Source organism: Ambystoma mexicanum, chromosome 9 (genome assembly GCF_040938575.1).
Source record: "Ambystoma mexicanum isolate Mex_15411 chromosome 9, UKY_AmexF1_1, whole genome shotgun sequence".
Taxonomy (NCBI): domain Eukaryota; kingdom Metazoa; phylum Chordata; class Amphibia; order Caudata; family Ambystomatidae; genus Ambystoma; species Ambystoma mexicanum.
Window position 1 is genome coordinate 1,281,510,661 of NC_090931.1, and position 27,613 is coordinate 1,281,538,273.

The 27,613-nt window shown below is 44.5% G+C and overlaps 1 protein-coding gene across 1 annotated transcript in view; it reads right to left on the reverse strand.

The window, feature by feature from the left end:
- The window catches only part of CEP70 (centrosomal protein 70), a 1,232,997-nt gene that overhangs the window by 838,085 nt on the left and 367,299 nt on the right, over nt 1-27,613 (reverse strand). The window lies entirely within an intron of this gene.

A 27,613-nucleotide genomic window follows, 5' to 3' on the forward strand; every position in this document is an offset into this window, starting at 1 on the left:
GCTGGTGGAGCTGTGGACGTTGTGCAGTATCTCCGCTCTTTCCTTTGAACGTGCCCTCTACGTTTAAAAATCTACTTGCACCGCGGAGTGGTCGCAGAGTCATTGGAGTCACTAGAGTCGCAGGATCCGGGTGCCGAGAGCACCCCCTTGGTGATGTCCAACATGCATGAAAGGGCGAAGTCTCTTCAACAGCAACAGACGCCGGCGTTGTTATTCAAGACAAGAGCACAAAGACGCCGTGAGCACGAGGGGCATGCAGAATTCAGACCTACAATGTTGGATTTGGCAGGCGCGGTGGGTACACTGACGCAGGCTGACGAGGTGTTGAGTGAGTGGGGAGAAACTCCGAAGCAACGGCAAGTATGCAGCAGTAGCTGCACCTGCATTTGGGATATTGTAACCCTGTCAGCCCGGTTTCTTGTGTCCCTGCCAGTAACTGCGCATGTAACCGACTCTTCATCCCCATGTGGCACCTAGAGGCGAGGCTGCCAGCATAACTAATGGCGAGCTGCCTCCCCAACCTCGTCAAACTGAGCCCACTAACCTGCCTACTATTGAACCATTTACCTCTGAAGAACTGACTAATGCAGTTGCTATGTGAACCGTAGCAGAAGGGTTTGCATGCGAGCGTATGCATGAGGAGTCCATTTCTATTCCGAATGATGTTGAAAAACAAACAGCTCCCACAGTACCAATACCTAAACTACGGGCTTTAGCTGAGCATGCCACTCGAGTCCTGACTAGTGTTGTGTCTAGTGGCATGAATAATTACACTTTTAAATGCCCAATGAGACAAGATGACACTGGTGACACAGCGAAGAACTTGACAAAGGCATTTATCTTATCCATCACAAAGCATAACGGCTAATTCCAACACATGCACCTCTGCCAAAGTGTTGATGCAAGGCTGTCCCCTGCTACGACAAGATCGAAATGCAGGTGAACCGGATCGATTTGAGGAAAATGAGGATGAGGATTCTTGTTTTCTTGTTAATATCTGGTGAATCTCACCAAAATAACATACTTCTTAGAATTTCAAAGTAAGATATTGGTGATTTATTTGCAGATGCAAGCCAATTGCCATGCATTTCGGACTATTAGAAGTCCTTCTTGAGGGCGTTTTTTCTTATTTTGGTCAATACCAAAGGATACATTTCGACCCACAGTTTACAAAGTTAGTATGTGGTTCAGTTTTCCAAAGAATGTTCGAGCGGTGGCAAATAAACAGCAAAATGAATGAAAAAAATTCAAAACATTACAAATGTGATATTTAAAAATTGATTTCATGCAGGCCACATGACAACGACAAGAACAGTACACCAATGTTTGGTAGAACATTTAAGATAAAGAGATAAACACGAACATGTCAAAAATCAGTTTGTTCATATAATTTGCAACAAAAAGCATAGTTTTCACTTCCATACCTCTCATTTTATGTGACTGAAAGATTCATGTGCTTTGTGCCTTTATTTATTTATTTATTTGTATTTAATCATTTTAGATTTTTACAAATGAAGAAAACTTTCTTGCTGACTAAAAGAAGGAAGTGACATTTCCTGTGTACAAGTAGTTTTCACAAACAAGTGTTTGACGAAAGTTCACTTTGCTGAATTTGCGGAGTTTTCTCCAAAGCGATGGTTATTAGTTTGGTAGCTGCTATTAGCCATCTCGTTTTGGCACCCGTGATCAGGCGATTCCACCAGATGTTGTTGTCGACAACGTATGAAGATTTGTACACAGGGCCGAGGAAGGCCTCTCTTTCATGGTCAATGGACGGACACGCCATCAAAAGATGCTTGATAGTTTCTGTGGCTTGCGGGTCTCTGCAAAGTCTACAAGATTTTTCTTTAGAAGCTGCCCGAATTGCTAGGACTTCCTGGGTAGGAAGGAGGTTTAAACAGGCTTTCAGCAGAGTTCTCATGAGGCGCTTATTAGGATATTTCGTGCAGTATTCCATCGGTTGCTTTAGTTTATTGTAGGCTGGTGGCAAATGAGATAATAGCTTGTTCGAGAGAGTTGTCGTTTGTTTTTATCCAATCAAGCCATTCCATTTTTGTTTTTATTCTCAATGGATTTTGGATTAGTTCCTCTTCTGAACAGGCTATTTCTCGCAGCGTAAGCTTTTGTTTATCAGACCAGTTGTTTAGGGATTTGTTGCTTCCCTTAGATATTTCTTCGGAGATCATCTTGTATATTTCCAGGCTGTCTTGGTTTCGTATTTTCCTATAGAGCTGAATCGTACTCTGCGCGACAACTGCCTCTATGGAGAGCAACCCCAGTTTGCGTCTTATGGGTGCCACAGCTGTCGATTTAGGCAAGCCTAAAGTTGCCCTCCAAATGAAACCTTCTAGTTCTGTCCATAGGGTCGTTGGAATTGAGAGATTGGCATCCATGCCATAGGTCAATGTTGGAATTATTTTGGACTTGTAAAATTGGATTGCTGGAAGAAGGCTGAATTTGCCGTATTTTCCATCGACAGCGCGTAGTTGAGCTGTTAGATTTTTTGTTTTCGACCACAGGGATTTTTGCATGCTTAGAGATTTTTTCGAACTGTCAATGACCACTCCCAGATATTTGAATGATGGAACGATTTCAATTTTCGATTGGTTCAAAAACCACTTCAATGATTCTTTTTTTTTATTCCCCTACTTTTTCAGAATTAGTATTTTTGTTTTAGAGTCGTTAATCTCCAGATTATTCTCCTTTGTGTACTTGTGCAGATTGTCCAGCTGGCGTTGAAGGCCCACTTGGGTATGGTCCAAAATAATGAGATTGTCTGCGTATAGGAGTCTGGTAACTGTTGTAGTTCCGATTTTTGGAGGGAACGATCTAATCAGTTCTTGAGAAATTCGAAAATCGCCAAGAAAGGAGATAAAAAGAGCTGGAGCCAGAGGACAGCCTTGTTTGACTCCTCGATTAGACGGTATGGGCTTGGAGAGTAGACCATTATTGTTTAGCCTAACTGATATATGATTGTCTGTATGCAGAGCGATGATTGGGTCGAGAATCTGATTTGGGCAATTCCAGTTCTTCAGCTTGGCCCACAGTTTAGATCTGTCTACTTTATCAAAAGCCTGGGAAAGATCCACGAAGGCGAGAAAGATTCTGGGTGCACCAAGCAAGACCTTTTCTTTTAAGATGTTCAGGATGATTATGTTAGCCGCAGTGCTGGCATTTTTTTGGAAACCTGATTGGAGAGGATCCCTGGCTGGAGAAGTAATTATCCAGTTCCAGAAGTGGCTCAGGAGAGAGGTAGCAAAGACTTTACCGATAACATCCAGTAGGGCAATAGGGCGGTAATTGGATGGATCTTCTCTCGTGCCTTTTTTGAAGATCGGGACGATAATGGCTTGATTCCAGGAGCTCGGAATTATCCTTCGTTCCTTGCAATGTTTGATATCAGGCTCAAGGCAGCTGACCAGGCCTCCGCATGTTGTTTCAAGTCGGTATTTGCTAGGCCGTCCGGTGCAGATGCACGTGAAGGTTTCAATTTCATGATGATAGTCTTTATGTCGTCTGCATCAGATAGATCGACCCAATGAGATTTAGTTGGTGACTTTGCCCTCTCGGTATCCGTCAGAGGATGATCAAACATTTAGAGAAGTGGCTGAACCAGCATTCTTCAGAAACTGCATTTATCATCGGCGAGTTTGCATGAGGTTTCATGTCGTTGATCAATTTCCAAAATTCTCGGTTTTTTTGTTGGCTATAGTCTTGATCATGTTTTCTGCATCTGCTTGGTAGAGCGCTGATCTGTTGTTTCTTAGCCACTGTTTGTATGATCTGAGCTCCTGACGGTAGGATTCCCATATATTAGTGGAGTTCACAGTGGTTGCCTCTTTTTTTAATTTTCCTAGGTGATGCCTGATCACTAGGGTCCGATTGTAGGAATGAGTAAAATTTCCTCTCCGATTATCAAGCCCTTTCCAAGGTTTTTTGAATTGCGGGAGCAAGGGGATGTAGCTAGTCCTGAATGTTGTATCATTAGCTTCTGTATCTGTGATGAGAGTATTATATTCGTCTGTCAAGGATCTGATGTCTTTGGCACTCATACGCAAACGGGAGAGCTGAGTGTTCACCTCGACCGCAATGTTGTAGACTTGGTGGTCATGTCTCTTTGTTCTACATGTAAGGTTTAACAAGTTGTGGTCACTGAATTCCGTTCTGATTACTTCAAAAGAAGTTATGTTCGAGTACATTTTTTCTGCAACAAAGATGTAATCAAGGTTTGCTGTAGAGTGGTCGCGCTCTCATGTAGGGATAGAAGAATGATTGTTGGATTTTGCGGCGTTTCGAAGGTTCTTAGAGTTCATTAACGAAACCCACAGTTTTCCTCTTTCTGTTGCTGGCGTATTGTAGGTTGACTTCAGGCAGTTACAGTTCAAATCTCCACAGATGAGAATGTTCGAAGTTTTGTGTTTAATCATTATTTCATCGATGATGTTGGCTGCTTCGTCACAGAATTTGCCGGATGAAGTTCTTTGGGGGTTCCAGTAAGTGTTAATGATAGCCCAAACTTCGGAGTCATTTTCATTGCTCGTTCTTATGAGCACTGCCAGGAAAGCGTAGGTGGCTACGATTTTCTTGGTGATGAATATATTCGACCCAGTCCGAATGGCTGTCAATAGGCCAGAAGACGGTCTGCCGAAAGGACCCTTTAGGGCTGGGGAGATCTCGATGGTATAGCCGTCAAGTGCAGGTTTATTCACTAGCCACGTTTCTTGGAGACATAGAATGTCGTGGGTTCCTAGATTGTAGCTGCCGATTTTGGTTAGGTGCGTGTGGCCTCTATAGATAGGGTAGCATTTCGTGGAGCTTCCTTTTTGGATTCGGGTCGCCATGATGGTGAATTGGCCCCACTCGCTCGCTGCTATCTCTTAAGACCCGGAGTAAAGGCATCTCGCAACCAAGACCATGTATCCTTTGTTGGTTTGGGGTGTAGGTGGGTCGTAGACTGGTTTGTGTTTTGTTTTGGTCGTACACAGTGTACTGGGGATGGAGGTCTTCGTTCGTTTTGGCGCACTGATGATGTATGCAATGACGGGGATGTTCTTCTAAAGTTGTTGCAATTTCTTGAATCGTTTCTATCTTCATGTCTTTCGTTAACATCCCGATAGTATTTCGAATGGGCGGTTCTAGATGAGACTTTCCCCGAAGTTCTGAATTCATGGTAGATGGGTTTTTCCCAGCGGGGCGGTGTTCTTTTTCCCGTCTTCTCAATCTATACAAGTCTTCAGTCTGTGATTTGTATCTGTAGTTCTTTACTGCAGGGATTTTGTTGCTTTCCGTCTGACTCTTGCTGTTTTTTGTGGTCTGGATCTCCATCAGGATGAAGCCTTCATGGGCCACTTTTGCGTATGCTTCTTGAGGAATCTCTCGAAGCGCCGAATTTTTGATGTGAAGATATGCCTTTGCTTGGTTGTTTCTGTGGTACGGCTCTATGAGCGTAAAGTCGTCAGACTTTAGTGTGTTAAGTATGTTGACCTGTTTGAGGATTTTGAGAACAGTTCTTCTATTCAGGACCATATAATGAACTTCTGACGATTTTTGTTCGATCTTGAATAAGCGCACTGAATCAGAAGTCTTGCCATTGGATCTTGTAGTGGAATCATGCTGATATTTAGATTTAGCCCCTTTTTCTTTGGTAGGCAAAGATTTGCTTGAGGCGATTGATTTGGTGGATTTTAATTTTTTGTACAATTGTTCGATACTCAAGTCATCCGCCTGATTTAAGTTAGAGGGTCCCTTGCTCAGGTGGGTGGGTGCAGATTTGTTGGCTCCTTCTATTGGTGTGCGCGATTGAGTTTCAAGTTGGTTTCCAGGGCTGTCTCCCGTTTCAGTATCAAGTTCAATGATTTCCGCTGAGTCCTCGTGTTGTGATAAATCAATCAGCGAACTTTGGCAGATAAATTCGTCGGCAGTTCGTGGTGATTGAATGAACTGGTTGGTAGCAGTAGTACCGTTTTCGTAGTCCGTCACTTCATTAGTGGAGGCAGTTCTAATTTCTTTAGGGTTTCCCTTAAGAGAGGACGGTGGGTCTACTGTGGATTATTTACGCCTTATGCTCGAATCTTGTTGAGGGCTTCTTGTTAGCTTCAATAGGGGTTGATTGAGCGTAGGAAATGATGGTTTTTTGGAAGTGACTTTTGTGAGTGTCATTTTCAGGGGCTCTGTCGTTTGAGAAGGTGATTTATTTTTTCGGTTAACGAAGAGCGGTGCTGTTTTCATGGCTTGTGTTTGAGGTATGGTCTGGTTTTCTTTATCATCTGAGGTCCTTTTTTCCAGACTTGCGGATTGTAGCAGTCGTAGCTTTTCTTCCAATACCGACAGCTTCAGGTCCCAGGTTTCTCTGTGTTTCTTGTTTGTTTGCTCCAAGGCAGTGATGAAACCTTCTACAAATATCAACTTGGTATGCATCATTGCTGTTACTGTGATGCTGTCCTTTAACGATTCGTTGATGTTTTCATAAAGCTTCCCAAATGGTGCTAGGGATATTGTAATTGCCGATATGATGGTGGCTAAGTCATTTTTTTTGACAGAGAGTCCTTTGGGTTAGGAGGAACTATTTCGCTTAGTCTCCTGTTCCTTGGTGGCGAACGTGGACGTGGTGTTGAATTCAACAATTGCTCAGGGAGAAGTAGACTTTCATCTGTTTGAGTAGGTTGGTCTTGATTTTTAGGTTTCCCAATTTGTTGATCCAGGGGAAGTTGTGTCGATGGTTGCGTCCCGAATAATTGTCGGTTGTTAGGGACTGGGGGAAACAGTAGTGCATTTTTGTCTATAGGTTTTTCTTTAATAGGGGATTCAGTGATTAGTGGCAGTAGTACGCCAGTTCGATCTTCCCCTTTTGGAGGTGTAAGAGATTTGTTATTCATTGCAGCCTCTGTTGTTCCCAAGCTACTCACGCTCGATAGAGATAAGTGCACGGGATTCAAGGTGGTGGACATGGAATCTGGAGTACTTTCTTTCAAGATGGGTGGAGTTGCTTCATCTTGGATTTTCGTAGAAAGTCTTCCTTTTTTTAGGGCATCGTTTAAATCAGGTTCACTTTTGTCGGCACTTGATGGATCCATTTGTTTTTTGACGTGAGAAGTTGTTTTTCTTGCTTTGGTGGCGGGTGGGAGATCCTGGATTGCTTCCAGAATTTCCGCATCCGGAGGTTCATTTGCCTCGTCCAACTTTCTTTTGCATTGTTTTTGAAGAAGTCTTTTAACGCCGATGATAGCAATGGGCACGGGAGGCTTTTTTTTCCTATATCTTTTTTCTTATATTTTCTTTTCATGCTTTGCGATTTTTTTGGTCGAGCGTCTTGTAAATTCTTTGCCAATGTTTGGGGAACAGTAGATTCAGGGACAGATTCTTCGGGTAGTTCTTCAATAAGTTCGTAGGAAGTATTGGCATTGCAGGTTTTATTTGTTCTAGGAATAGAAGGATTTTTGGCACTTGGATGGTTTCCCGCATTTAATTCCAGGGTGTTTTGTCCCGCTTGCTCGTCTGTGGGAGAGTTCTTGTTGGTTCGACTGCTCGCCGATTTTGTCGTTGATTGTTTATTAAACGGGGTGGCTGGCGACAACAGTGAATTTTCGGGGTGACAGAGGGGCTCCTGAGTGGGCGCCGCACGCTCTTCTGGTCCGGAGTAGGTTACTGCCGCAGGTCTCAGAGCCTTGCTTGGAGCGGCATCTACGCTGCCAAGAGAACAGAGTTCCCGCATTCGTGCACGAGACTGCGTCTCTACAGTCGTGGGGTCTCTTCCTTCGTCCGGGAGATCACTCGCTGTTTCCTCCTCATCCCGGTTTTCCGCCCAGGGTACTAGCGCAGGGGCAGATGCCGACCGTCCTCCGACCGTCGAATCGTCTGCACCTCTCGCCATCGTGAGGGCCTGGCGGGAAGGCTGGGCAGGCTGGGCGTTGATGGAGGAAGAGGAGGAAGAAGATTCCAGCGCGGTGGACTGCGGGCGTGTCGTAGAGGCCGCCGCGTCTTGGGAGTTCAGTGAATCCGGTGGGTCCTCCATGCTCCGACCCCTCCCTACAGGGGAGACAGGAGACTCCAAGGTAAGAACGTCTATGTTTATTGTAGCAAATGAGGGATTAGATGGCACTTCCTCCGCTCCTGTAGCGCACGGTAGTTGCTCCGTGGGAGTCGAGCAGGATATGGAAGGCGAACGCTGGACCCCGTCAAAAGGATTTTCAAAGTCGAAACGGGTTGCCGGGGTTGGGAAGGTACCGCTGGATATATCACAGACTGAGGGGGTCAGGGAAATAATCCTTGGAGCCTTCATTTTTAGTGTAGGTGGTTTAATTGTCATAACTTCTACAGATTTAAAGTTACTTCTTAGAAGTCGTTGCTCCGCAGCGTGTTCCGTTTGTAGTTCTTGAGGACATGTAGAAATCGTTGAGCTTTCGTGCAAGTGGGCTTCACTAGGTCCACGAGGTTTCATTACGAGGGGTCGTGGGCCACGAGAGCCGCGGGGATGCGGAGACTGCCTCAACCTCGCCTCAAGCTCCGCTCACCGCTCTGCGGTATACACTGGTTTTAAGTAGTTCGGTGGGATCCTCCCACAATAGACAAGGTAGAGAGACTGCCGGAGACTGCCTCAACCTCGCCTCAAGCTCCGCTTGTGCCTTTAATAACTTTCAATATCCGCAGATTCTATATATTCGAGTACAGGCAAGTGAAGGTAGTGATTGTCTAATGTAAAATACATCCATCGTGATCACGCGCTGTCTGACTAACCATTGTGCTATCCCACTGAGCACCGGTTATCCCGGTGTGTTCTGTATCATATTTTGTTTTTCATTTCTTTCATTCATTTTGCAGTTTATTTGCCACCGCTCGAACATTCTGTGGAAAACTGTACAATATACTAACATTGTAAACTGTGGGTCGAATTGTATCCTTTGGAATTGATCAAATTAAGAAAAAACGCCCTGAAGGAGGACTTCTAATAATCCAAAATGCATGGCAATTGGCTTGCATCTGCAAATAAATCACCAATATCTTATTTTGAAATTCTAAGAAGTGTGTTATTTTGGTGAAATTCACCAGATACTAAGAGATGACTGTTATTAAGTAAATGGAATAATCAACAAATACATTAAGACTCAGGAAAACCACTCTAGCAAGGGTGTGCAGCCCACACCAAAGGCTATCTAGGCTAGGTCTTCTTTCACCATCTTCTTTGTGCCCCGGCTTCCCCGTTGCCTTTCTCCCTCCCTCCTCCCGCCTCCGAGCCCGGCCCGACCCTGATTGGCGATTCATCCTGGCCTTGGTGGCCCAGTCTGCTGCACTGCTCCCCGCGTGCTTCCTTCAGCAAGTGCTGCTTCAGGTGAGCCACGTTGCCCGAGACCCTCCTGGGCCTCTGGTTTCATTGTTTTTTGGTAGCTTCTGGGCCTCCTGCCGCTCTCTCCACTCCATTTGTTCCCCGGCTTCCCTGTTGCCTTTCTCACTCCCTTCTCCCGCCTCCCTGCCCCCGACCCTGATTGGTCTACCCGTGGTCTTCACTAACCCTCCCAGGGCAGACCTCTGCCCGGCAGCCCCTGCGGCTAAGGGCCCCTAGGCAAAGGGTGCTCCCACAAAGACGGCTCCCGACTGTCTGCAGGTGTCAGCAAGGGAAGCCAGTCGACGACACCTATACCAGTGCCTCCTCCAGACAGACTTTCACCAACATACTCTTTGTCGTTCCCTCGCCAGACCTATGGACTCTACATATGGTCTCTGTGCTCTCTCCCTTCTCTTGCTCTCCCATTAATGGTGGCACCCGGTGGGAGGCCCTACTGGCCTCCTTCCACTCCTCGAAGGTCATCATTAATGTTTACTTCAATGGTACTGTCTTGGTCCAAGGCCCTCAAGCCAACCTTCTCCTCTTTGATAGACGCTTCACACGTCTCATCAATTTCCTTTCTTCCCCTGCTGTTCCCTCTCTCCCCTCCACGGCTTCCTCGCCTTCCCCTGTTGTCTCCTACTTGGCTACCTTGCCCTAACCTTCCTGTTAGGCAGAATTGCATGCAGTACCCTCTGCGACCACTACACACAATTAGGACTACAGGTGTTAGCCAAACCAACCTTTGGTAGAAGTCTGTACCACATAGTTTTTGGTAGCGAGTTGAGCAGCCAGGCTTATCTCAAGAGTGAATGTGAGCAGTACAAGTAATTACACAGAGGACTTTCAATCACAGTGGTTCAAGTAAACTCTTATACTCAAGGTTTCTTTGTAAAACACTTATTATCATTTAGAAAACATTTCACTAGAAGAAGACAACTTAATATTATATACCAATGCACTTCACGCTTTGAAACACTTGTGTATAGGCGCGTTATAAATGCCATATCATATCCTATCATATCATTCAATACAAAACTCCAAGATTTTGAGACAGTTTGAGCTCCCCTAAAATAGGAGTCAAATGGCAGTTCAGTTACTTAGAAGTGAGCAAAAGGGACAAGGTAAGTAGAATGGACCACATATACTTGTTAGGCAGTGGAAATAGTTTCAGTTCACCAGAAGAGTTCAATTCCAGTCAATAGGCCAGGCCAAAGTCAATGGGCTAGTGTTCTGGATAGTAAAAAGCAGTTCTGGTATCAAACAGTAAAGTCTTTGCAAAAGTTCTCAGAAGTAGTTTAGGCGAAAAAGAATCATATGTCGGGTCACAAGCTGATTAGGCCTGCAAGTTGTGAAAGTTTAACAAACTGTCACCGCAAGAGCGGCGTTCTCTCAATCGGGTTGGTACAGTACCTTAGTATGAAGAACAAAATGCAGCTGAAGACGTTGGTTCCTGGCAGGTCCTGCAGATCTCACTGTTCGTGCGCCTCAGTCGTGGGGACAAGAGGGATGACATCGGGGGACTCCTGCACTGCACAGGATCGTCGAAAAAGCAAACAAGATTGAGTCACTTCAGTTCCAGTAGCTGTAGATTAAAGCGCACAAGCTGGTATCCCTCTCCCTGGTTAATCCTAACCTTACTTGAGAATGGTATCCAGGTGGCTTACGAGTTGATTGGTCCCACCAACTCAAAAGGAAGAAGTCGTCCTTGCGGAGTCGTTGCAGAGTCATGGGAGCTGTGGACGTTGTGCAGTATCTCCGCTCTTTCCTTTGAACGTGCCCTCTACGTTTAAAAATCTACTTGCACCGCGGAGTGGTCGCAGAGTCATTGGAGTCACTAGAGTCGCAGGATCCGGGTGCCGAGAGCACCCCCTTGGTGATGTCCAACATGCATGAAAGGGCGAAGTCTCTTCAACAGCAACAGACGCCGGCGTTGTTATTCAAGACAAGAGCACAAAGACGCCGTGAGCACGAGGGGCATGCAGAATTCAGACCTACAATGTTGGATTTGGCAGGCGCGGTGGGTACACTGACGCAGGCTGACGAGGTGTTGAGTGAGTGGGGAGAAACTCCGAAGCAACGGCAAGTATGCAGCAGTAGCTGCACCTGCATTTGGGATATTGTAACCCTGTCAGCCCGGTTTCTTGTGTCCCTGCCAGTAACTGCGCATGTAACCGACTCTTCATCCCCATGTGGCACCTAGAGGCGAGGCTGCCAGCATAACTAATGGCGAGCTGCCTCCCCAACCTCGTCAAACTGAGCCCACTAACCTGCCTACTATTGAACCATTTACCTCTGAAGAACTGACTAATGCAGTTGCTATGTGAACCGTAGCAGAAGGGTTTGCATGCGAGCGTATGCATGAGGAGTCCATTTCTATTCCGAATGATGTTGAAAAACAAACAGCTCCCACAGTACCAATACCTAAACTACGGGCTTTAGCTGAGCATGCCACTCGAGTCCTGACTAGTGTTGTGTCTAGTGGCATGAATAATTACACTTTTAAATGCCCAATGAGACAAGATGACACTGGTGACACAGCGAAGAACTTGACAAAGGCATTTATCTTATCCATCACAAAGCATAACGGCTAATTCCAACACATGCACCTCTGCCAAAGTGTTGATGCAAGGCTGTCCCCTGCTACGACAAGATCGAAATGCAGGTGAACCGGATCGATTTGAGGAAAATGAGGATGAGGATTCTTGTTTTCACCCTCCTCATTTGACTAGAGAATTCAGCTGAGTCCTCAATTCGAATGGGACTGGAGGGCTCTAGACGAAATTCCCTAGAAATTGTTAAACTTTTACTTGATCTTTCGCAATTAAACAAAATCCGTAAAAACAATGAGCTGATGAGCCAAAAGAAGCCTGGCGTTGATGACCAATGCAAGAGGTTAACAGCAATAAATGAGCAGGTACCTAACAAAAAACGGCAGACAGGCAAGTACAAACGCAGAAGGATTGCCCCCAGCTCATCCTCCAGTTTGGACTGTTCTCAATTAAAAAAACAATAGCCCCACTTACAATCACAGGCTCAGGACAAGTCTAATCCACGTCGACAGGTCCAAATAGCGGGTTGCAGGAATGGGTCTTGCTTGACTTCTGACTTATCCTCCACAGACTCTTCATCATGGAAAGGCCATACCCAAAAGTCAGGAGACCTAAGTTAAGAGCTTGAGCACAACAAAACGAGACTGGAGCAGACTCACTCAGAAAGCTAATGGAACACTTGCTACCACTTCTAATGTCCTCAATAGCGATATTGTTGTCTCCATTCATCAAACTCTACGAACAAATTAATGACAATATTAAAGACTTAACAACAATGATTGCCTTAATTAATTCAAAGGTTGTAAACCTGGAAAATGACAACAATTTATTCAAGTGTACCTATAACGAAATTAACAAAAGAATTGACAGCTCTTTGAACACTAACTGAACAAAGAAAAAATGGTAACATGGACAAAGAATTATTTGCCGAAGTGGCAAAGGAGGCCTTAGCACTTTTGAAACACAAACAACTGACTGTGATGGATTTGTTTAATCATGAAACACACGTTTTGCAGCACTGCCAAACACCAAAGAATGGTCCTTTAGAAACACTTCCTAAACTGAACAATAAAATGTGTACTTTCAAAGAAGGCCCACGCGAACTTGCAGGCAATTGTTTTTGTTTGCCTGCTGTGGGAAATTTGACGGAGTGTTCCAGCGAACGAACAACCGCTGTATGCAGGATCTTGGAGCCTAAAAAGGTGAATCAAAAGTCAACGTCTGACTCACTAGGCTTGGGCATGACCAACCCAAAAAGGTTTGACTCAAAATTAGCTAGCTCATCCTCTAAAACAGAGGACCATGTTCCACTCATAGAGATTGAAAAAGATCTCTCTATGAGATCTTCCTTCTCAAGAGCCCTGGAAAGCAGCCTGGGGCCAGGCAACTCTGCCAATTTGGATCTTCAGACACCTTCCACCTCTGGAAATCCGGTGGTCTGTGTCGGTGATCGTAATGGAAACCAGGGCGACAGTCTTGGTGTAGGTGCTAAGAACACAGATGCATTCCCAATGTTTAGTAAAGTCTCCATGAATTCAAGGGCCAAAGTTGGAAATAAATTGGACATAAAAAAACGAAAAATCAACAAAACTCAAGAAAGAAAGGCAATTCAAACAATTCTAAACACTTTTTACGTAACCTCAAAGCCAAAAACGTAACTGTAAACACTAATAACAATGCAGTGCTAGAAAAAAAGAAAAGACAAAAGGAGGACAAACGGAAGTCTAATTGCATTGAGAAGACCATACTCCCTGTTGAAGCTATATTGTGGACTTGATGGATATGTCCACCTACGAATATGATCTAGCTGACATCGCTGATACACCTCCTTCAATCAGGCCGTCTAATAGTGTTAACGCATCCAATGATGTGCATGATGATGTTACAAATGAACCAAATGACCAAGATGCAGAAATACAATTAAAAGCAAAGAAATTTACGTTGCCTGAAGCCCCTCCAAATGCAATGAAAATGGCTGAAATTAATACTCCCCAATTTGTCCCTTTGGGAAGGACATGCACAATAATTCAACCATTGGCACCGGCTCAAGTGATTACTTCTGCACATATTAATACTTCACTCATGCCCCTCAATGATAGATGGGAATGACTAGTACAACCAACTGGGAACATATTTCCAGAAAAAGGAGAGAAGCTGAACTTATCAGATCAGGTTGGCGCTGAAGTCAGGTCAATATCCCGTCCTATAAATGGCCCAAACTGCCGACCAAATACACAAATCCCTCCCAAGAAATATGAAAAGATACAGCGTAAAGCAGGGCAGGAGGTGAAGGCTTTGGGCTTTATGTAGAATAGGACAGCGTCAAGAAAAGGGGAAACTAAACCACATGTCTACTTAAAAATTGGTCTGGATCGCATTGTAAACAGCGATAATCTCATCCTAAACTGCAATAATGTGCTATGTCTACTTCATTACGTGCCTAGTCTTAGATCTATTGAATCCAATGATCTGAAAATGGTGGAGTTTGCAGAGGAGTCACAAAATGATAAGGTAATTCTGCATTTAGATTAAAAAATCATATTTAATATTATGCTGGAAGCTACCCCGACTCTCATATCCTTGGGATTTGAGATCTTTAAAATTATGGACAACAATTGCAAATCAATGAAAGATGTTTATTATGAACAAAACAAGGGTTAAAGAAGCAAAATCGAATCCTAGGATGGTCTTGGCAACTAATCGTGGGAATGACTTTGGTGCTGGTAATTCGAACCCACAGGGGATTAAGGAAGCTGGAAGAGCAAGTTTCCCATGGGGTGATTCTCCATCTAAGGACTGGCCGAATAAAGAACACATTAAAATAACATTTGGCTGTGGAATCCAATCGAGTGGTGGTGGACAGACCGTCAAAAGTACACAAAACATAACTGGTCCAACAGATGATTGGCATTGGGTAGCCGAGGCCCTGGCAATAAATACCCCAAAAATGAACAACCAATAATGCCAAGCTTCGCAGGAGAGGAGCACGCTTGTGATTGGCTCTTGGAACACATTCACACTTGTTTCAGAACAATTGGCTTGTGACATCGATTTAATGTGTGTGCAAGAATCATGGCTTCTGGAATGTCCCTTATCGGACAAATTTGAAATAGCCTTTAAGCCCACTCTGAGTAATGCAAAAGGAAGACCCATGGCCGGGCTTTTAACATTAGCCAGGAAAGTTTCTGGTCTCAGAATTATCAGATCGTGGAATCCATCTTATATTCAGGTCTCTGTGATTAGCATGTCAAGTCAAGACATCATATATGTTATTAATCTACACTGGAACCATACAACTGCAGGAACCACAACTTTAATCGACGAAATTTCAACACTGATTGATGACATATATGCAGAGTCGAGTTCAGCGCGGATCATAATTTGCAGCGACTTAAATGTCAACTGCATTCATCCAAATCAAGGAAAGAATAACTAGATATCAACTAGATGGTATCTTGAAATTTACTCGAGAAATATGCAAATGCTAAATGGAAACCTCAGCTGCGACATACCGGCTCACTGTACATGGAGTCGATTGGACTCAAGATCGATCCTTGATTATTGTTTTGTGTCCAATCGCATCCATGAGATAGCAGTCGATATGCAGGTGATAACAGGACAACGCAGTGATCATAATATGATAAGGTTATCACTTAGCACAAAGATCCCAATACAAGGCACTGGGATTTCAGTGTAAACGTTGAACCCAATAGAGTGAGACTACATCTTAACAATGAGGAAATAAATTGTGGCATGTATTGACTCACTTTTTGCTCTGATATGCGGCATCACTGTGTTATGATGGTGCCAGAAATAGCAAAATGGCCGCAAAACCCTTGTGCGCGCCAAAACCCCAGAAAATCACACTTTGCAAAGCACAAAAAGATGGCTGCCCAATCTGCCACGCATGTTGTCAGTGGTGCAACAAAGCTCTCACTCCTGAAATATGTCACTCGGCTCCACAACAATTGAAAATGGAGTACAGAAGGAAAAAGCAGTGCTTTGCTAAATGAAACCCCAAATCTTGCTTTAAATCCCTTTTTCTTTGTTGCTGAAACTTCAGAATACCGGTACAGAATACCTTTCAAATATCCAAAATTCTTGCTGGGTGCTACAATTCACTTAGTTTGAGAAATCATTGTGAACTTACAATGGCCTGAAAGGCTGAAAGCATAAAGAGATTTCCACAGCAAAAGTGGCCTGTCTGTGGATCTGAAACATCTCTGTGCAGCAGAGGGCTATATATGATGCCAGCTGTCAGGGGCCTGCCTGATTAAACGTTAACATGGATAAACTGAAAATCAAATGTTTGCAATCTAAGAGGCCTGTTACAGAGAGTAACCCATATTGTAATTGTTTTGATCCCATGGTTTAAAATCTTTAAGGAGAATTTTAGTTGTGATTTGATACAACAAGTTGTTTTGTGCTAAGGAAAAATGTAACCGAGTTGCCAATTAAATTAAGCTTGGCTGAAGCTACCAAACTGGAATAAAGTTTCATCCTATCTTTCCTCCTGTACTAGTATTGTTAAAACTATCTCTGCGCTGATCTTTTCTCATCTGAAGAAAGCGAGTTCCTTAGCAAGCAGTCATTCTGATCAAGTGACTGTGTTCCTGTGGGGTATTTGTTTTGTTCATAGTCATCCTCTAGCGTAAGCAAACCATTTGTCATTTTAAAAGTGCATCCCTGTTTCCTTTCTTGCGCCTATCTTGAATAAAAACGACCTCCACTGAAGCGTCCATAGCGCCCTCGGTTTTCGTGATAGAAACAACAATTCAATAGCTGCGTGTAGCTAACATCCATACCTATCAATCACACCTAAAACCGCATTCCAAATCAATGCGATGCTCCCGTTATTGCGAAAATCGAGCAGTTAAAAGTTTCCCGCAAATGTATGTTTTGGGAAATTTTTACACGTGTAAAGCAGCTTTTAATTGCTTCTGACTTGAATTTTAAGATTTCAAATCTTTTCTTGGTAGCTTGTGTTTGTGTGCAACTATCCAAAGCGGCTCCCATAAGAATTCATACAATTTCAGCAATTATGACCATATTTGGTGTTTTTGCCCGGCCCATTCTGAGATAACTTTAAAAGCCAATTCTGACAGCTTGACAGTCAATTCTGTTTTTCTCTTGTGTTTGCTGGGGGGAAAGTGGGATTGATATTCTGTTTGATTCTGCAATTCCTGAATACCTGCTCTCTCCTCCTATCTCTTTTCATTGCCTATTGGGGGTTGAGGTGTGTGCAGGGGGAACCTCTAACCACAGTGCTATCTGATCTAAACACACATACAAAAGTATTATTTCTGTGCTGCATTGTTTGGCTCCCTACTACTCCTTGTGTATTAAAGATATTATTCAGTGTTACATCACCCCGTTGGTGATTATTGTGTACCCATTAAAACATAGTGTGATTAAATTGTAAAAACATAAATATTTAACTTTGCAAACCATCCTGATTCCTGGTTCAGTGTTACCCGGGGGGTGTGGGGGGGGGGGGAGAGGAGGTTCCAGGAGAAGGACGTGATATGAGTGGTATATCGTTCAGAATAAAGAACTTTTAGACAAAAATAAATAAGGATTTCAGTTGTGCACTACATGCTAGGCGTTGACTTGGGTGTGTGCCGGATTGAAATCACTTACAAAATAGAATCGCCAACAAATACTATAAGGAACAAGAAGGGGTTGAATATTGTTAGGGAGAATTCTCTGTTTAGGCTGAATTTCCTAACCTAGTGAGTCCCCCAGCAGCTTTGCTGGATTTTTGGGGTTTAATTTTTTCTCCTGCCAAGAGGGAGACTCTTTTACCCTCACTCTTGGACATGATTTGAGTGTGTTCCTTTGACTCTAGATGTGTTTAATGGGCTGTGGGGTCTTTTACTCCATAGGGCTTCATGTGTTTTTATGATGTGTGTTACACAGCACCCTCAGTGCAGTAACACAGGGGTGTCATAGTGACCCCCCAGTATAGACTCCATACCCTGGGACTGACTACTGTCTCACAGGGCATGTAAAGTCACCATTGACTTTACTAGTCTTAAATTCTGAACAGAACCAGTACAAACCATCATATTGTGGATGTACTGGCTGGGGCAATTTGATTGCCCCGGGGTCTGTTAGTCAAGGGGGCACGTCTCCGTCCCCCCTGATCGAGTTTTGGCTGGTGGCAGTGGATACTGCTTTTTATATTCAACCGCGAATATTTCTCTATGGGATTTCCCCATTTTCGAGGCTACTATCTTTATTTATTTGATTACGATAGCCTCGAACATACCGCCGGTTTATTTAATTATTATTAATTCTCCGGTTGGTATTTTTTGCCAAAACTCGGTTCTAAAATGGGATTTGTGTTCTCTTCTGTGACTCCAACCCAAGTCGAGCACTTTGTTCCACTTTTTGACGGGCTTCTCCACAGAAGCCCTCCAAAGTGGTGCCACTCTGTCTGGGGTACTTAGGAGGGGTGGAGGGGGATTTAGGCACCCTGGACTGAGTTGCCTCGGCAACTCACGTCGCACTCTGTCCTGATTGGGCCAAGTGGTGAGCCGGCCGGCTCACCACTTAGCATGTTTGAGTGACAGCTAGGCTGAGTGAATGGGGGTTTTCTGCATAAAAGCAGGGCTTTGGGGACTGGAACTTCAGAAGTCGCCACAGGACCCAAGATTCCGACGAGGGAGAAGCTGAGCCGACCTGCCACGACGACACCACCGGTGGAGCCCTGCTGGACCGTCTCACCACTTTTCCCAACGACAGAGGAGATCTCCCGCCGGAGAGTCTTCTTCCTTTGACTGGTGGGGATAACCAGTTTCACCGTCTTTTCGCCTTCCCGACGCATCTCGTGGCTGCCTTGCCTGTGCCAAGCAACCCGGCAACCGGAATACCACGTTTTACCACGACCGCGAAATAAAGGGCAATACCTTTAACCGGAAAACTCTGCGGCTGGTTTCTTCCCTGGCAGTGCAACGACCTTCAGCTTTCCTCCAAGTCGAGATCTTCTCTTCCCCTGGACGACGCCGAGACTTGCACTCGCTGCCAGGAACAACTGCCACCACTGGAGGATCCTTCCCACTTAAGGTACCGTGTTCCGCCTGGCTTCCCTTGCCACCGACTATACGGGGTAGATTTAGCCCCCGGCTTTCGAACCTGGGTTAGCCTGGGACACCGTGGCTAAACTTTTCTGAGCCTCTCTAAACTCTTTTCGAACTCTCTACAAGACTTTCAAAGTCTAGTGTAACTGTGTGATCTTGGGCGCATTTGTGCTCTGCTCTCTCTAAGAGTGGGCCCAGCCTATGGACTTTGGCTCACAAGTGACTTTTGCTCTTCTGCCTTGCTAAAAGTGTTCCTAAATCTTAGAGTGGTGTATCTTTCCATATTCTGTCTTTTTCCCTCCCTTCTTCATGAACTTATTGGAGTGCCATCTATAGTTAAGCGCTCACCTCTGTCTGGAAATAAGTGGTGTTAACTAAGACTTACCTGATAAGGAATAAGGGTTGTATATATTATAATAGTAACTGTGTTTAGAGTGTTTTACAATAAGAGTGCTGGAGTGTTTCAAACAGTGTGTTTTTAAATAAATAATTATATACTTTGATACCAAAGCTCTGGTCAGTGTTTGCTTGTATTATTGTATCTGAGTACCTATTGTGTATACTTTGCATACGGCCTAACTCTTCTTGAGGGAAGTCTGACTGCTCAGCCACAGCTACCAGGTAAATCTGGATGGTACCAAGTGGGTTTACTGCTAACACCTGTAGTCTTAAATCTTTTGCAGTGTTCCCAAAGGGAACTGCACAGGTTTCTGCCTAACAAATATGATCATCTATTGATTCAATACCTAGAAAGGAATCAAGGAAAATAAAAAAGAAAATTGCACATTTCAATCAAAACACAAATTTTATCTGGAAATGTTAAAGCTAAGAAGACAAATGTGTGGCAAAATTAGAATTGCTCACAGGGAACAAGGAGTTGAGTCAGCTAAAAGAAAAAGAATAGCCAAACAAAAGTATAAGAACTGGCTAAAAGTTCATAAAGCCCTAATGCTACAAAAGGACTCAAAATTCATGAAGATAAAATTGGAAAAGAAAAACTCTCGAGACTTTAGGAACATAATTAACACTGAGGGCGCACCTTAATCAGCCCAACAAATTAACTCTTTAACCAAAGCTGACTGGATAATGTTTTATAGTAACCTTTTAGCAAAAAAGGTGATTTCAAAGAACCAGACTTCCCAATCTTAACTCATTGGAATCTAGAGTTTAACAAAGCTGACATCTTTGATATTATCAAAAGGATCAGTTCATCAAGGGCTCCAGGGCCCGATGGATTAACCAATCACACACTAAAAGAAAATCCCAAAGCGTGGGCCAAAATTTGTGATGAACTTTTCCACAGAATCAACAGCAAATGTACTATACCAACATCTTGGAGAAGTGCGGTTATTGTACCAATTTTTAAAAAAGGTAACAGGGCCAATCCTAAAGACTACAGGCCCATAGCACTTTTGAATGTGCTCGGGAAAATGTACGCTACCTTATTACAACAAAATCTTTTAAAATGGGCAAAAACTTCTCAACACATAGATCCGCGACAATCAGGCTTTGTAAAGGGCGTTGGCTGCAGCCTAAATCTACTCATCATAAATCTACTCCAGATCGAAACAATAAGAACTGGTGGCAAAGTTTATCTTGCCTTTATGGACTTCTGACATGCTTTTGATAGCATAGATAGAGAAATGCTGTGGTTCAAGTTGCAAAAATGGAAGTGTCCTGCAAGTCTGTTGGCGGCAATAAGAGCTTTACATACCAGGACCAATGTTAGAATCCGTCTAGATCTAACTGGCATTCTTTCTGCCGCCATCAACACTTCTTGTTGAGTGAAACAAGATTGCCCCCTACCTTCCATCATTTTCAACTTGTTTCTATCAGATATCGGTATCACGTTTGATCAGATAAGATCTTTTTCCACCAAAAGTGCACAAACTTCTGTGAATTGGCTATTATAATGCCGATGATCTGATCCTACCCGACATGACTCCGATTGGACTACAGAGAAAGAAAGATGCTGTAGAGACATACGCAACAGAGAATGGTCTACACTTCAATGGGAAAAAGTGCCAGATATTGGTCCTTCAAAATCTAAGAACTGCTAAAAGGAAAAATGGAAAAGGGTTCACCTGGAGCCTTGAGAGGGAAGTTCTGAATATAGTACCAAATACTAGATACTTGGGAATGAAAATAAGTTCCCATATCGATGATGCTCCTTGGGCGGAAACAGCAAAAATCAAATGCAGCCAACTTGCATGTCAAGCATCTATAGTCAACAGAAAATATGGGAAATTCTCCTCCAAACCTGTGATTAATTTCTATAATCAAAAAGTCATTACAGCCCTGATATTTGGTGCAGAGTGCGCCCTGGGATGTACTCAAGAATTGTGGGCAACATTGTTGGACGAGGGTCTTACAGATCCCAAAGGGTACAACAACAGTGTGCATAAGATATGAACTGGGGCTCACATCCATTAATGCACGTGTCTGCTGGAACACATTAGCCCTCTTTCGAAAAACAGCAATGGAAGCTGTTGTCCCTCAATTTCAAATTCTTCATAATCTTGGCCATGGACAATACAAAAAGTATATCGACCTTATGTTCTCGACAGTGTGAGGAGCTCCTCAAGGATTTGGGAATTGAGATATCAACGTTGCACTGTAATCCAGATCTGGTTAAAATAAAACTGTGGAAACATGACTGGTACTGCACTGAAGATCAAAGATCTAAACAAAGACTGATGAAAGATGTGCCATGTGAGGCAAGAGCTCCAAATGAGTGTTCAAAATTCATGGACATTTTTCCAGAACCACATCGCAGAGCTCTGGTCTTGGAATTCCGATTAAATGCGTTCAAAAGTAAAGACAAACTAAGTACATGGGCAAAAAATTGCAACAAAGATCTAATGTGTAGATTCTGCAAGCTAAAGGATGAAACATTAAAACATCTCGTCTTGTTTTGCAAAGCCATTCGTTATCAAAGATCTATACACCTGGCTTCCAATTCTTGGAAAGCACCCATCATTGAATGGTGACGATTGGGCGTTGATGATGTTCACTGGAGAGGACAGAAAACTAATTTATGCCCCGACTTTTTTGAGAGATCTAAGACTGTATTGGCATCTACAAATAGTGAATTTGAGTGAATAAGGTTCGTTACACTGTAAGTTGCCAATGACAAATACACAAAAAAAAGGAAAAGGGCTTCATTGGGCAAACCAACGGCCCAGGAGTTGCAGCAGCTGTCCTCTTCCAGCTCTACTTCGGTTCTTTCGTTCTAGTGGTCGCCTCTGCTTTTCAGTTCCAGAGACTCGCCTTTTAAACAGTTTTCTTCCTTTCATCCCAGCCTAGCTGTCACTCACCCAGCAGGGTGGCTGTCCTTGCCGGACAGTCAGCCAGCCAGCCAATCACGCCAGAGTGCATTTGGGTCTCCTAGGAGACTAAGCATAGGGAGTTTCGGGCACCTCTCTCACTTCCTGCCAACCTCAGACACTCAGACGCCAGAGGCGGTCTTCAGTCCTGAAGTCCACCAAAGGCATGTGAACAAAGGGGCCAAACCTGGTTTGGCGCGCAGAGACAAACACTAGAAGGACCTTTCCAAAAAGAAACGGCGAAAAAAGAAGACTGGGACCTGTTTAAACAAAGAGGCTTAAGGCGCCATCTTGAACAACATGGCTCCCATGATTTTTAGCTACCGGTGTTCGCGGTCGGGAAAAATCATGGTAGTTCGTTGAAAAACCACTGCCACCAGCCTTTTCAATAGGAAAGGGTAGCATTTGACTGCTACATGAGTATTTAGACACAGGGGATACTATGTAACCCCCTCCAGCACTCCATTCTAAGATGGTGTGTGCTGGGTCTAGGAATTTGGAAAGACTAGTAACGTCAATTTCACTTTACATTCTCTGGGAAACAGTAGTTTATCCCATAGAAGGTATTTAAACCTTTGGGAAGTCTAAAAGACATCCCTGTGTCACTGCACTAAGGGTGCTGTGTAACACATGAAAGGATGATGCCTATGGAGTTATCTAAAACTCCATAATCAAAGAACACAAGTGTAAAACACACATCAAGATACATGAAAGAGTGGGAAAAATGGCTCACACTCTTTGCAGGAAAAGAAATAAAGTCCTCAAAATCCAGAAAGGTTTCTGGGGGTTTCTAAGTTGAAGGGAATTTGCGCATTTATGAGAATTCTCCCCAAGACTTCCCTCTTCTGCTCCCCCTCTGGGTTCTTCTACACCTCCACAAGGCGTACCTCTGATTTGTACCCCTCCCCAGAGGTCTTTCAAGGATGGGAACCTTCTCCATATTGCCACTCTAAACTCTTGCCCAGCTGTCAAACACTCCTCTGACATCTGCCGCCTCCTGGAGAAACTTGACCTTGATGTACTCGGTCTCACCGAGATATGGTTCACAGCCAGCTCCGTCACAAGCTTTGACACTCTCCTCCCCCATGGCAATAAGATCCTCTCCGCGCCCGGATCCAACTGTACCGGAGGGGGTGTAGCCCTGATCTTCCCTGAGTGGATTTCTGCCTCTATCTTCCCTACGCAGGCCTACTCCTCTTTTGAAAGCCCCCCCCCCCCCAATCCCCCCATTCCCTTACTGTGGCTACCATCTATCGGCCACCTGGTCAGATCTTGTCCTTCCTCTCTGAGTGGGCAGACCTCTCCTCTTCCCTCCTGGTCTCAACCATTCAACTCCTCCTTCTTGGTGACTTTAACATCCACCTGGATGCTTCCGGTCCTGCCACTGGACTCTTGCGTGACCTCTGCGACTCTCTTCAGACCTTTCCCTTTCGACCCCTCACCACGCCTCTCCGCTGGAGTGATCACTTTCTTCTGATCTCACCCTCTCTACCCAAAGCCAGCTCCAGCACTGCCACCTACCTTCTCGGTTATCCGACCCATGAAGCGTGTGTCAGTTGAGGCTTTCGCATGTCACTTTCTCCCCCCCGCCCCCCTTGGCTGACACTCACCCCGACACAGCCCTTTCCATGCTCCTCTCTGCTATATCTGATACTTTCGATGTTCTTGCCCCTGTCATGAGGATCCGCTTGAAGCCCAAAGCCAAGAGTAACTCTTGGTACGACTCAGATCTCCTCACCCTTAAACGCAAGTGCAGGGTGGCTGAGAGGAAATTGCGTGCTTCCGGTATATCCTCTGACAAATTGGCCTGCCGCCTGCTCCAAATGCAATACCGGCTCACCATCTGCACCAAGAAGAGAGCCTACATCCAAGCCTTCATCTCTGCGGCATCTAACAACTTGGCCGAACTCTTTAAGATCTGCAAGGAGTTGGCCAATCCTGCTGCAGTCTCTACCTCTCCTGTCCCTTCCCAGGCCCTCTGCACAGCCCTGGCTTCTCATTTCATCTCTAAAACTCATGAAATCATGTCCTCTCTCTCCTCCTCTCACCCCCCTCCTCACTCTACTCCCTGCTCTTCCTCTGGTTCCTCCAAAAACCATCAAGGACCACATTGACACCCTGGCTCCTGTTCTGGCGGATTTCTCCTTCGCCAATGGAGTCTTCCCCTCCCCCATGAAGCACTCCCTTGTGCACTCTCTTCTTAAGAAACTCTCTGCCGACCCTTACTGCCCGGCTAACTATCGTCCAATCTCCATCACCCCCTTCCTGGGGGGAACTCCTGGAAAAGCGGTCCATCTCTCAGCTTAATCATCACTCTGAATCTGTTGGTTGTCTCTATGACCATCAGTCTGGCTTCAGAGCTGCCGGAAGCATGGAAACTGCTCTCCTGAACATCCATGAAGACCTGCTCTCCAACTTCAATTCCAACACCCCCTGTGTCCTCATCTTACTTGATCTCACTTCTGCCTTTGAAACGGTCAACCATGCCATCCTGCTCAACCGTCTCCGTGATAACCTGGGTATCACAGTACAGGCCCTGGCTTGGCTGACCACCTTCATCGACCCTCCCAGGTCCAACTTGGGTCCTCCTTCTCCTCTGTCTTTATCTCTACCTGTGGTGTTCCCCAGGGGTCCAATCTCTCTCCCTGGCCTTTCAACCAATACCTGACACTTCTTGCCCACCGCATTGCCGCTCTATGCCCCAACTTTCAGTGCTATGCAGATGACAACTCATTTTTGGGCTCCTTTCCGGCACCTCTTCTTCTCTCATCTCCGACTGCCGGTCCACCATCCAGGAGTGGTGTACCGCCAATGATCTCTGCCTTAATGCCAGTAAGACAGAGATTCTCCTCATCGGCACACCTGCTCCCTCCTTTCTTGTCCTCTCTTGGCCCTCTCCCTGCTCCCACCTGTGAGACTAAAAACCTTGGGGTCATCTTTGACACCACACTTTCCTTCTCTCCTCACATCTCTGATGTCTCTAAGAAGTCACACTACCAGCTGCACCTCCTCAGAGGTATTCTTCCCTTCCTCTCCTTCGCCCAGAAGCTCAATGTCTCCAGAGCTCTGGTTCTCTCTAGGCTGGACTACTGCAACAGCCTCTTTCTAAATCTGCGTGCCTCTACTCTCCGCCCTCTGCAACTCATCCAAAACAGGACTGCAAGACTTGTCCTTGGCCGCAAGCCCAGGGATTGTATCTCTCCAGGACAGAAATGGTAAAAGACGGGACTGCAGAAACAGAATGGTGTGGATTTACCTTTTATTCTATAAAATAGAAAGAAGTACAAAGACCCCAACCCATCATCCAGGTAACTTCTCACCAACTGCCTGAGAAGACTCACACATTCTATAAGAGAGCCCATTCCTGGTGTTCCACCATGAGATTCCACACCTTCCAATAAAGCATAATACACAACATATCTCCCACCTTTATTTTCTAATAACAATACATCACAGACCTAACTTAACAACATTGCGGATACATTCAATCCAATAAACAATAACTATTTACATTCTACAGCATCTAGTGATGAATGAACAATAGCATTTTTTGTATACACAAGTGTACATAAATGGCCACCTCACCAAGAGAAAGCACAAACCTAATGCAATACCCCACACTCCCACCTCATGCTCCCGATTATCATTCAACCTCACTTTAACAATCCTAGACATATTCCACACATGTCCATTCTGTATCCATACGGCACCTCTCAACACTTTGGTCACTAATAACAGCTCAGAATACGTCACCCTTCCTTTTTACAATCTCTTTTTTGAAGCGCACCCAATCTCGAACTTCAATTCTGACAACTCTTTCTGATATATTCTTGTTAATCTTCCTCAACCAACCAATTTTTCTCTCATTCATTCTGTTCCTCACCTCTTCCACACTGCAATCAGATTCCCTTGCTCTCCCCAACCACGGGGGCAACACCATGGTATTGGGTTTCCTACCTCTCATTAATTCAAATGCACTAACACCTGTTTCACTGCGAGGCGCCAATTGCAAAGCATATAATCGTTCTCTTATTCCCATTTTCTTATCTTTGCCTTTTACCCCCACACATCGATGATACACCGATTCACCCTTTCTTCCATTCCGTTTGTCTGGGGTTGAAACAGAGCCGTTCTTTTGTGTTTATGTAACGCTTACCTTAAGTCCCTGTGGGAGCGTAATGCCTTTTCAGCTGAGGACCTGTGGTCTGGGCACTAGTTCTGTGGAAACAACAATTATAACAAAGCCACTATTGTAATTCCCATTCACAAACCGATAACTGTGATGCAGTGTACTTTGAAAATGACCCTCCCTTCTCACCTGTGCTTTTGTGTTGTGGAGCTCTCCATCCTGTATTCTACACGGGCGCGTTGGGAAGGTGACTTATTCTGAGGGGGAAATGGTGTTGAAAGCCTTTTATCTGTATAGCGTCCAAAACTTCTTTTAAAGTATCAAAAGAAAGTCTCATGGTAAGAATAATAATGTTTTTTAATTCATCAAATTAGAAATGGTCCCTACGTTGGAGAGATCTCTTGCTAAAATTTCCTTTTATCCTTTGCAGGTTCGTGGTTCCCTAATAAAGTGCTTAGGCTGTGGTAAGGCTGCAGCTATACTAGTTTTTAAGGGAATATTTAATTATGTCAGTTCGTCAAAAAGCAACGGAGTAATAGCTACCTTCAGAAACGGTGCAGTAAAAATAAGCGAAGAAAGGACCTTGCTGAGACTTCAGATAAGCATGTATGAAACTTCTTCTTACTTTTAACAAGTTCATTAATTCATTCATTAAATACCTTTTTTTTGCAGGTCTTCGGAGAAACTATGGAAGAAAATACCTTCGGACGATGCAGGGAACTGCTGTGGAAACATTCGGATGAGTATGCTGCGACAGCGGTCAAAAGGCTGCTGAGAGAAGAAATGCTGCGGCTGCGACGGAGCTTCTGACAGGAGATGCAGGGACTTCGAATATTACTGCAGAAAATTCCTGGAATACTTTGGTTTGGTAAGTCTTTACAGTATTTCTACTATTCTGTTGATTTTGCTATGGAACTAATATCTTTGATTCGTTTTTCTTCTGTTGCCACGTTCTGTCAGGAGATCGCTGGAAGCGTTCCCCACTGTCAACGGAGAAGACACGAAGCGAGAGCTTCGGCGGATGCAGGGCTTAAGTAGCCCCCTCTGCTACAGGTGTAGAATGCACTGTGAGTTACCTTGAGGGATAAGCGGCGGCCTTGTTGAAGATAGAGACGATAATGTAAGTGTAATGAGCCTATGGTACAATGCTAAGAGTGAGGCAAATGCCTCTTGCGCCAGGCTTGAAGCCACTGTTGACCCACTGA